We start from the raw sequence: 11,429 nt of genomic DNA on the forward strand, positions 1-11,429 counted from the left end.
TGAAGGAGTGTGGTTCAAGGGACCTGCGTTTTTGCTGCTATCCTATGACGAGTGACCGAAGCTGAGAGTGGCACGGCAGATTGTCGAGGAATAGTTACGCGCTTGTCACGTTCACTATGGAGTTTCTGCACTACCATCGATGATCGACTGCGACCGGTTTTCGCAATGGGAACGAATGCACAGAGCTACCGCGTGCGTTTACCGTTACGTCTTCAACTTAAAGCAGAAAGTTTACGGCGGTGTGATGAACATCGAGCATCTAACACAAGATGAGCTGCGAAAAGCGAAAGCATTCCTGGTAAGACTAGCACAACAGCAAGCCTACCCGGTAGAGCTCGCGGTACTTTCTCACAACCGTAACGCGTCACAAGCAGAACAGAAAAGCTTTAGAAAAAGCAGCCTGTTGTACCGGTTAACGCCGCTCGTTGACAGTGCCGACGTTCTTCGAGTATATGGGCGAATTGGAATGGCCAAGCATGTGAGTAAAGATCTCAAATTTCCAGTTATCCTACCTGTAAATCATCGGGTGACGAGTTTGATGGTGGATGCATATCACCGAAAGTTTCAGCATGCAAATTCAGAAAGTTTCAGCGTGGGAACGCATGCACCATGGGCCACAGAACGATTTTTTGGTCGAAAATCCAGTACTCATAAACCGTAAGTACTAGACATTCAGTGTCTTCAGAGCAATTTTTCCAGAATAGATGCGCTTCATTTTAGTGGCAATATAATTAGGGTGGCCCTTTTAATTTTAGAAATAAAAAAATTATCTCCTGAACCAGAAAAGATAAAGGAACATGATGTATTAGAAAAATGTAGAACAAACATTGCTGAGAAACTTTGCTGAAAATATCAAAACTCTATCGTTAACGGTTTTTAAATTACAGCGATTTCCCCTAGTTGGTTTAGGGTGACCCTTAAAAAATCAGTTTTTTCAGTATAGCATCTTCGGTGTTCATTTCTCATAAATTTTGTCTTCAGACAAAATTTAGCTTTTACAAATGCGCATATTTCTTCTTCAGAGTTCAACTTATTATCTTCTATATATTCGGAGATATTGATGATTTTATGTGAAAAAATCAACATTTTCAATAGTAAATAACTCCGAAGGTGGCAAAAAGTGGCAATCAACATTATTTCCTTTCGATAGTACACCAAAAACACTACAAAATGAGGGGTAAACAGTTTGTCTCCTAATGATTCTTCATCAGAAATTTTAGCTTATAAGTTCCTCTGTTATAGGGAATATATGCGGTATTCTACTAGAGTCGTATATATGTTATTCATACTCTCCGGGACTCCAATGCTAATCATATTCAATAGTACCCTCTATTAATTTATGGAGTGTACACGAAGTCTATTTTATCAGAAAAGCTAAAAAACTTGATCTGTCAATTTTATTAAAATATATCCAGTATAGGTTTGTTTGCATTTTTCCTATGTCGACACAATATTTATGGTTCAGCACACACCAAAAAAATCTGAATTTTATCGTTGACGTAAATCCAAACATGCCACAATCTAACAAACCATAATTGACGAAACGACGAAATAACAGTGCTATTTAATTTTACATGGGAGATGTACTTTCCATGCGCAGTGCCATAAAATTAAACCCTTCAACAATTCAATTCAATGATATATGTGGAGTAAAATTACGTGACTCGCAAAATTCAACGACATGTAAAATTAAAATCAAACGTAAAACTGCGTCATTTTTGAAGCTCGTATATGTCATGATCAGAAGATGTAAATTTACACGATTTTTTTCTGTGTGTGTAACTAGTCTTTGTCTATTGATAGCTTTTACTCATTGATTAGGATGTCCTTTATGTAATGTAGATCGTAGCATGCGGTGACAAGTTTTTGATTTTCTATCGTTAGTCACAGCCTAGTGCAACAAATAATCCGGAGTGTTTTGGAAACAAATTTGTGTGAAAAATTTTCCTTTCACCACATTTAAGTTTTTGTTATGGATAAACGTGAATTATTTACCGCATGGAAAAATGCAAAAGGAAGCCAATATGAGAAATCGTACTGTGTATATCACAAAGTTTGCACTAAATACAACATAAATGAAAACACTGATCTATATGTTATCACAAAGCTTTCCAAGAGCATTAACTTGATTTGCAAATATTTTGGTAAAATGTGGAAAAAACATAACAGAACGGAAACCAAAGTTTTTCAAAATAATTCAAAGTATTTTGATAAACCATTTCATCTATCTAAAGATATTAAAGAACGTCTTGTATTAACATCTGAATTTCCACGTCAACCAAAAAGTTTGCCTAGAGGTAACTATAATTAATGTGAATGTAGAATTCGATGTTACAATCATTCTGAACAGTACTTACTATTACATTTTATACAGGTCGTCCGAAAAAGCGCGTAGAAGAGCTAAGCGTTAATAGAAAGAATAAGTTCTCTAGCCGCCAGGCAATCAAAAACGATAATCATGAGTTGGTACTTCTGAAATCGGTGAAAAATGCAGCAAGGAATAAGGGCAATACCAAATTATGGAAAATAATTAAAATTATTATTGGCAACTTTGAAAATCTTAGTCGTATATTGGAACTGTTAGAACAGGTGCCTCCGGAAACATTAACGCCAAACGAAGCTTTGGGATTGTTATTGGATGAATCACTCAGTAAAGCCACATATAACAGAGTAAGGTTAGAGGCAAAAGCGAGAGACGCAGATATATTTCCGTCTTATAATCAGGTATGATTTTGCTGGCCAAATCCGACGAAAACATTCGTACACTATGCGAATTGTGAGTCTGAGCGTAGTGAACAAGTACGCTTGCTTGTTGAATGGTGAACGGTTTTGCCTTTCTCAATAGAAAGGTATTTCAATTGCTCTGAAAACCGACTTTTTAACGGAGGGCCGAGTGACATATACCATTCGATTCAGCTCGTCGAGTTCGGCAAATGTCTGTGTGTGTACATATGTGTGTGTATGTGCGTATGTGTGTGTACGCGAACACAATCTCACTCACTTTTCTCAGAGAACCGATTTTCACAAACTTATTTTTATTCAGAGTTGATCAGCTTTTGTAACATATCGTTATGAGATATTAAGGATATATATCAGGAAATTGTATTTTAGGTGAGGGATGCTAAAAAAGAGTGTCGACCAGATGAAAAATCAATTTCTGTTTCATCGACGAAATCAATAACTACAATTGCTGCGCTTGCTAAGCATACAGTTAGCCGAATTGTTGATCATTATTCGTTAATCGATAAAGCAGAAGAAGGTGATATTATATTTGTCCATTACATTATATGGGTCATTCCATGCGAAGTGATCAAGGCACGTGTAATCGACCTCCACGGATTTGAACAAAATTTAGAGGAATTGTTCATCTAGGGCCAATATATAAAAACCCAAATTTTTGTGACAATTGAACCACCCCTCGGGTCATGGGAGCACCCCCCGTTTTGGCAAATTGTCAAAACCCTTGATTTTCTTTTGATCATATCTCCGGTTCTATTTACTCTAAAATCAAACCACAGGATGGCTTTTGAAGAAAATTGTTCAAGGAGTCTATAAAAAATATTATTTTTTGCCGACAGTGTTGCCAAGTATGTAATTTTATCAGTTAAATATTAAAAGTTAATTTTTCTCAAAATACGTATATTTTAATTTTGAAAATTTTAATGCCATCGCGTTCCTCAGACATTTTTACATAAAAAACACTTATCATCTCAATATAATATGAGCGCATCCTGAGATACACCGTTTTGAAGAGAAAAAACCGCAATTTCCCATATAAAATCGCAAGCGCACAACACTAAAAAACCATCTTGAGTATTCTGAGTTCAAACATAATTTTTCGTGAAGTAGACGAGAAATGATGAAAAACTACGTATTTGGTTTGCTTCTAGCAGATCAGGGTCGATTTTTATGACAGTTTGAAGATTTTCTCAATTTTGGCCAATAAAAATGGATTTTTATATGAGAAAATCGGAGTTTTTCCCTTCAAAACGGTATATCTCAGGATGCGCTCATATTATATTGGGACAATAAGTGTTTTTTGTGTAAAAATGTCTGAGGAACGCGATGGCATTAAAATTTTCAAAATTAAAATATACGTATTTTGAGAAAAATTAACTTTTAATATTTAACTGAGAAAATTGCATAGTTGGCAACACTGTCTGCAAAAAATAATATTTTTTATAGTCTCCTTGAACAATTTTCTTCAAAAGCCATCTTGTGGTTTGATTCTAGATTAAATAGCACCGGAGATATGATCAAAAGAAAATCAAGGGTTTTGGCAATTTGCCAAAATGGGGGGTGCTCCCATGACCCGAGGGGTGGTTCAATTGACACAAAAATTTGGGTTTTTATATATTGGCCCTAGATGAACAATTCCTCCAAATTTTGTTCAAATCCGTGAAGGTCGATTTCAAGTTTGCATCTTTTTTTGATCACTTCGCGTGGAATGACCCATATACTGATTTGATATAACTATAATTTATTTATGTAGCAACAATGATTTTTTCATGGGTAATGGACGGCTCCACAGGGCAATCTCGGTACAATCAGGCATGTTCCGAAGGGATCGTGGTAGATGATCATTCACTGTTTGCAGTCACGATGACGCCGTTGCAACTTAAAACAAAAAGTGGTGAAAATCTATGGCAGAACGAGGCACATCAATCCATGAAATCCGTTCGCCCCCTGATGTTGGAACATGCCAAAGAGGAACCACACTACGTACTTGATGTTCATCGAAACTTTAACGAACAGATAAGAAAATTGAATTCCATTATATTTACTGAAAATTGTAACAAACTTGAAGTTGTTTGCGAGTTCCATGAAACGGTTATAGATGGCAAAGTGTTAAATATCATAACAGGCACGAAGTCATCACAAACTTGTCCAATTTGCCACGCTAGGCCATCGACTTTTAATAATCTCAAGAGAGAAGATTTTAATGCAAACCACTCATTGTTGGTGTACGGTTGTCAACCACTCCATGCCACCATTAATATTTTTAATTGTCTTTTGCATATTTCCTATAGAATTAATATTAAAGTTTGGCAAGCTAGGACAGTAGAGCACAAATCGCAATTAGCAGATCGGAAACTGCAAGTTCAAAAAATATTGCTTGATGAATTCAATGCGCGAGTTGATTTCCCAAAAGACGGTGGGGCGGGCTCGACAACAACTGGCTCGTTGTGTAGAAGATTACTGGAAAATCCAATCAAATTAGCAGATGCATTGGGCCTGGATAGAACCCTAGTAAAAAATTTGGCCGCTATCATTTTTATTGTAAATAGCTTGGAGCAGGTCGATTTAAATCAATTTGATAATTTGTGTGCATATACCTATAATCTGTACATAAGTATTTACAAATGGTTTCCAATGTCAGCCACTTTGCACAAAATATATGTTCACTCATCTTCCATAATGTCAACCCTTCCGCTTTCAACTGGATTTATGAGCGAACAAGGAGCCGAAGCACGGAACAAATATCGGTATGACCGCTTATTCCATGGACGAAAGTGCTCTAGATTAGCAAATATGGAAGATGTATTCTATAGAGCTATGGATTCCTCTGACCCTGTTATAAATAGTCAAAAATCAAAACATGTTATGCAGCGAGATTTATTCACAAGATTGCGAGACTTGGAAATTGATTTCTCTGTCTATGACAAAGAATCGTAACTGGACCGGTAGAGAATATAATTAAATAAACTGTTAACTGTAGGATACAATAATGTAGCCATTCGAGTTAGTAATAAAAGAATTGAATTAAACTATTATGCCATTGAAGTATGTACATGCGAAAAAAATTGCAACATCCTATCAGTATAGTTCCGCTAGCAATGGGTTGTGTTTCAACTCTCCTCTCAATTCGAGACTCCAGTATTTTCCATAGCTGTGAGAGTTTACAAGCCGAAATTTATCGTGAAAAATCATTAGGAGACAAACTGTTTACCCCTCATTTTGTAGTGTTTTTGGTGTACTATCGAATGGAAATAAGGTTGATTGCCACTTTTTGCCACCTTCGGAGTTATTTAATATTGAAAATGTTCATTTTTTCACATAAAATCATCAATATCTCCGAATATATAGAAGATAATAAGTTGGACTCTGAAGAAGAAATATGCGCATTTGTAAAAGCTAAATTTTGTCTGAAGACAAAATTTATGAGAAATGAACACCGAAGATGCTATACTGAAAAAACTGATTTTTTAAGGGTCACCCTAAACCAACTAGGGGAAATCGCTGTAATTTAAAAACCGTTAACGATAGAGTTTTGATATTTTCAGCAAAGTTTCTCAGCAATGTTTGTTCTACATTTTTCTAATACATCATGTTCCTTTATCTTTTCTGGTTCAGGAGATAATTTTTTTATTTCTAAAATTAAAAGGGCCACCATAATTATATTGCCACCAAAATGAAGCGCATCTATTCTGGAGAAATTGCTCTGAAGACACTGAATGTCTAGTACTTACGGTTTATGAGTACTGGATTTTCGACCAAAAAAATCGTTCTGTGGCCCATGGTGGCATGGTGCGATCGGTGAAACAGGCGATGATGGGCTCGTACAACTTCGACCGGAAATTGGACGACGAATCACTTCTTACGTTCGTCACAGAAGCCGAAAGCCTAGTCAACAGCCGACCGCTAACCTATCTACCTTTGGATGCGGAAGAAAGTGAAGCGTTGACGCCGAACCACTTTCTGTTGGGGTGCTCAAGCGGTATTCGTAGCTCTGCTGTTGAGAATACTGGTAGTGTGCAAGCTGTGAGAAGTTCTTGGCACATGATCAAACACGAGCTGGATTGTTTCTGGAAGCGGTGGATCAGGGAAATGTTGCCGACATTGACGAAAAGGACGAAGTGGATCGATGAGGTGAAGGTGGTAGCAGTTGGAGACCTGGTACTAGTCGTGGATGATGGAAAGAGGAATAGTTGGATCAGCAATTGTGAGAACTGCGGGGGTTTGCTGCGTAGACCTGTCGCTAAACTTGCGGTCCTAGAGATAAAGGGTGATGGTAAAACTGGGACCGGCGGCCTGTGTTACGGGGGGGGAGAGGATGTTGCTGCTGCATGCACTGATTAAAATCTGGGGTACGCGCGTTTAGCGTGTGGGCCGGCTAGAAATGTTGCTGCTGGGCGCACTGCCCATAATCTGGTATATGCGCGTTTAGCGTGTAGGCTGGCTAGAAACGTCAAACGTCAACGAATCTCATGTCAGACGCATGACGAGTTCGGTTGAGAGGTAAAAGTTAAATTGATATAATTTATTAGAGTTAAAATTCCTTAATCCTACGAGGTGTTTACTGCTAAAACGAGGTCTAAATTAATTATCCTAGTTTAAAAACGTAAGTAAAATAACAATGAATTAATATTGTAAAACCTAATTTGTTATTCTAATTAAAACACAGAACTAAAAGTTTGGTTAGAATTTATACCATGAATTCTCCACGTGTATGGTGGATCATCAATCCGGTGAAAAATACCGAAAGTGTAGGTAATAAGAGAAATTGTATAACCTAATTAAACTAAATATATTTGCAGTATAAAGCCAGTGAAAGTGAAAGGCAGCATTAAAATCGATCGCGGAATTCGACAAAGTCTTCCAATCGATGGCCTACAGTGAGTTTTAAAGCCTAGAGTCGTCGAAAAATTGAACTCGCTGACATCCAGCATTTCATCATAAACAATCAACTGGGGTCAAATCAGTGTTATTAGAAGAGGACGATGATGTGCATTACTAACCGGCAACTAACGGCTCAAGGGCGTCTGAAACGGCTCAATTAAAAGAAGCTTCTTCATTTATGAACAGGAGGTCCGGGGTTCGATTTCGTCTGTTGTTTACTGTACACATTTGCAACATGTTCAATATAGACATTCCGTCGAGTAAGGCAATACTCGCTCTCGAAAATATAAATTCAGAACGATCCGGGAAGGCCTAGCCGGAGGGGATACTCTTCCAAAGAAGTCCAGCTTGATTAAAATCACCAAACAGGAGATGGGCCGTGTTGGGTTGAATAGAAGTTGCAATGTCAAGTGCTGAGTCTTTGTGCTTCTGAATAATATTTATACTACTTGCAGAATCTGGGGAAATATACACTACACCCACTTAAATATTAGAATCGCGGCCGCGAATATCCACCTATAGTTGTTCAAGATCGATACTGTCAATTGTATGTTTGGACGAGAGCCGGTTGGACACTGCGATAGGCACACCGCCATCACGTGAACGATGGAGTTGGGGGCGGCCGGCAATGATGGTTATGATGCTGTTGAGGGTTTAATATGGGTCGGATTGATATAAATTCCTACTTGCTACTTCCTAAGCAACTCTTATTAAATAATCAGCAGTCAAACATAATGAAGTCAGTGTGAAATCCGCCAAAATCATCGTCACATCGCTACGCAATAAATTACAGTTCGATGAGTCTGAATTTAAAAAAATCTACTTTTAGAAAATGAAAAATAATTGATTTTTTCGAAATTCTAACTTTGTCCTCATCTTCTTATTGGACAATTCTGTTTGCACGCTAAATGATATTTGTCCACGAGAAGCTTGGTACGAAAAGCAGAAACTTTGTCTTTTGTTAGAATTTTTTAAATTGTTTTGAATATGTTTTCCAAAAATTTAAAAATTTCAGATCACGCAAAAAGAATTTTTTTAAGAATACAACTCCTATATCTCCTTTAAAAACACGAGTAGTATGACATGACACCACACATGACACCACCCTGTAGTCACATAATCACAAAATCAAACCCTTTTCCGTATAATGCTACGTCATTTATGGAGAGACCCTGTCTAATTTTGAGATCGCCGGGGAATTTTAATAATTGCAAAATCGCGGACTTAGTAGGCATGCGTGAATAATCGCGAAACGCTCGAGCATTTGCATGTTATCGTGGGCGTTCTTATTATAGTATGGGTGTTTGTATGTCACGTGTGCTAACCCATTTGTAATTTAGCGTGTAGTAATGCGTTTTTATAACCGTGTGATCGTCCCGAGGGTTATTGAGTGTGCATACGATCTGCATCTGTATTAGGGTGGCACAAGTTTTAAAATTCGGTGGAACCGATCTAAAACTACTCGCAATACGATCTCATTCAACTATGCAAAATGTTGGTTTGATAGGTTGCACTATATTTTAGCACAAATGGTTCAACGTTTGTATGTGATTTAACATGGATAAACTATCCACATTATTTAATACTTCGTGGACACGTTCCTATGTATTCTAAAAATATATGCAATGCTAATTCCTGTAGATACTGGAAGAGAGTAATAGGCTACGACTTCTGGTTCAAACGTTATTCTTTATACAATGCTTAAGTGTCCACATCGTTGGTGAAAATTGAATGTATCTGAATACTCTGGCTGATATTTAAAGAAAGTTAACCATGATATACTAGTCATAAACCGAATTATACAGCTATCGACATAAGCGATTATATAGTTCAGATTTGAGCATCATAAACAGACAATCTGAAGGACATGAGTTCGGTTCTTAATTTTTATTTTTTTGCTGCCTGTAAAGCGGGCACGTTATTATGTAGAATTGTTAGTTTAAAAAAAGTAATAAGGGAGATGATAACCATTATTTCTAACGTGTTATTTACCTTGCGGCGAAACGTTGCGTTCCTATTTCATCGTTACTATTATGCGTAGGACACTGTGTAAACTACCTACGCTCATGGAATTGAGCTAAGGCTTTTGAATAATTCATTCAAACATACCATTGTGGTAAATCTAAAATATATGATGTTATTATTGAATGCTATATGAAATATCATTGGTATACCCGCAGTGTTGGCAATAAAACTGGTTTTTGGAATTTAATTCGATGTATCGAACTTTGAACAGCTATAACTTAATTTAGATACGTTCTAACACCATACATCCTTCAGCAAAGTTGTTCAGTATATCCTGGACTATACTTCTAGCTATTTGTTGGCATACTACAGGAAGAATTGTAGTCTGTAGAATTAAAAATGCAAAATAGTAGGTTTTCCCATGCTAATTTCCATACAAATTTCAATGCACTACGCCGGGTCAAAACCAATCGACCCCAAATTTTGCACAGTTATTTGGGACCCCAAATGGAACCAAAAAAGTGCTATCCTCGGTTGATGTGGTTATGATTACGTTTTTCCATATAACAATGCCCCACCCTAATGCGTAGGTGTGTTTAATAATACAACATCCCCAAATCAATATCGTTGCCGAGAAAGAAACAAAGCAAAAGGAGAAACAAAACATTTGTTGCATGCATTCAGATAAGGTTCGATGGACGTACGAGTGAACGACAATATATTAGAGAAAACTATTAGATATTGTAATAATTATGCGTAGAAAGGCAATAAGATAATAGGAATGAAAAGTTTGAAAAGCAAAAAAAATCAGTATATGACAAATATACGTTAATCCTCTGAACACCACACCTTGATTTCGAATACTAACTATCGCTAATAGCATCTACTCTAATATTGATTTATTGACTGATATTTGGATTTGAGTAGGTAAAAGCATTGAAAAGCATGTAGCATAAAAAGTCCAGTAAGCCGTCTGGCCTCCTCGAAACACCACTATCGAGGCGTATTTGCATAAACATCTTAATTCAACTTTCTGTTTGACCTCTATGAAGAGTGATAATTAAGAAAGTGAAGGTGAAGAGTTTCGCTAATTGTACAATTTTGCGGGATCAGTTTTTCCAAAAAATATCTAAACTATCACTTGAAAGGAGCGTAGTTTCTTCATGATTTGTATAAATATAACTGAAAAATCTCTATAGATATAAGTGACTTTAGGAAATAAGTGAAATGTACAAAAAAAATCAGACAGGAATAAATGCATTCTTGTACTGAAAGAAATGTGTTTAACAATCAGAAATCAGAATTGGATAAAGAAACCAGACCGGACCGGACCGGACCGGAATAAGTGACAATTTATTGATTTCGAGAAAAACGAGTTTAAAGCTTAAATCGCAGCATCCTTTACATTATAATTAGAAATCAATTTTCGCCATAGCTCCTGCTTATTGTTACATATTTCAAATCTGGCAAATGCCTAATGTAGTTGAAGAAATTCTCCTTCCAGTGCTATCATTATCTTATTTTATGATGTTTTGCGACTTAGTCCGGTCTGGCTTAACACCGACCAATTGAGCCATCTTATAATATATACAAAATCATGTCTTTGTCATCTTAAAAAATTCTACAATTCTACCTCTTGGAATATTTTTTCTCCATTAAGGAAAAAATTGTTTAAAACTATTTTTGCGTGTGAACAGCACAAAACCTTTAACTAAATTAGTTATGAAATTTGCGTGTTGACTTCGTCTCATCAGAATCCGACACTAACTTAGTGACAGAACTAAGCTAGCGTCGGATTGACGCTTAGTCCTCTCACTAAGTTAGTGTCGGATTCTGATGAGACG

General features: G+C 36.7%; 1 protein-coding gene across 2 annotated transcripts in view; it reads right to left on the reverse strand.

Moving 5' to 3' along the window:
• LOC131693953 (ribonuclease P protein subunit p25-like protein) overlaps positions 1-11,429 on the reverse strand; it is a 139,099-nt gene that overhangs the window by 100,694 nt on the left and 26,976 nt on the right. The window lies entirely within an intron of this gene.

Source organism: Topomyia yanbarensis, chromosome 3, assembly GCF_030247195.1.
Source record: "Topomyia yanbarensis strain Yona2022 chromosome 3, ASM3024719v1, whole genome shotgun sequence".
Taxonomy (NCBI): domain Eukaryota; kingdom Metazoa; phylum Arthropoda; class Insecta; order Diptera; family Culicidae; genus Topomyia; species Topomyia yanbarensis.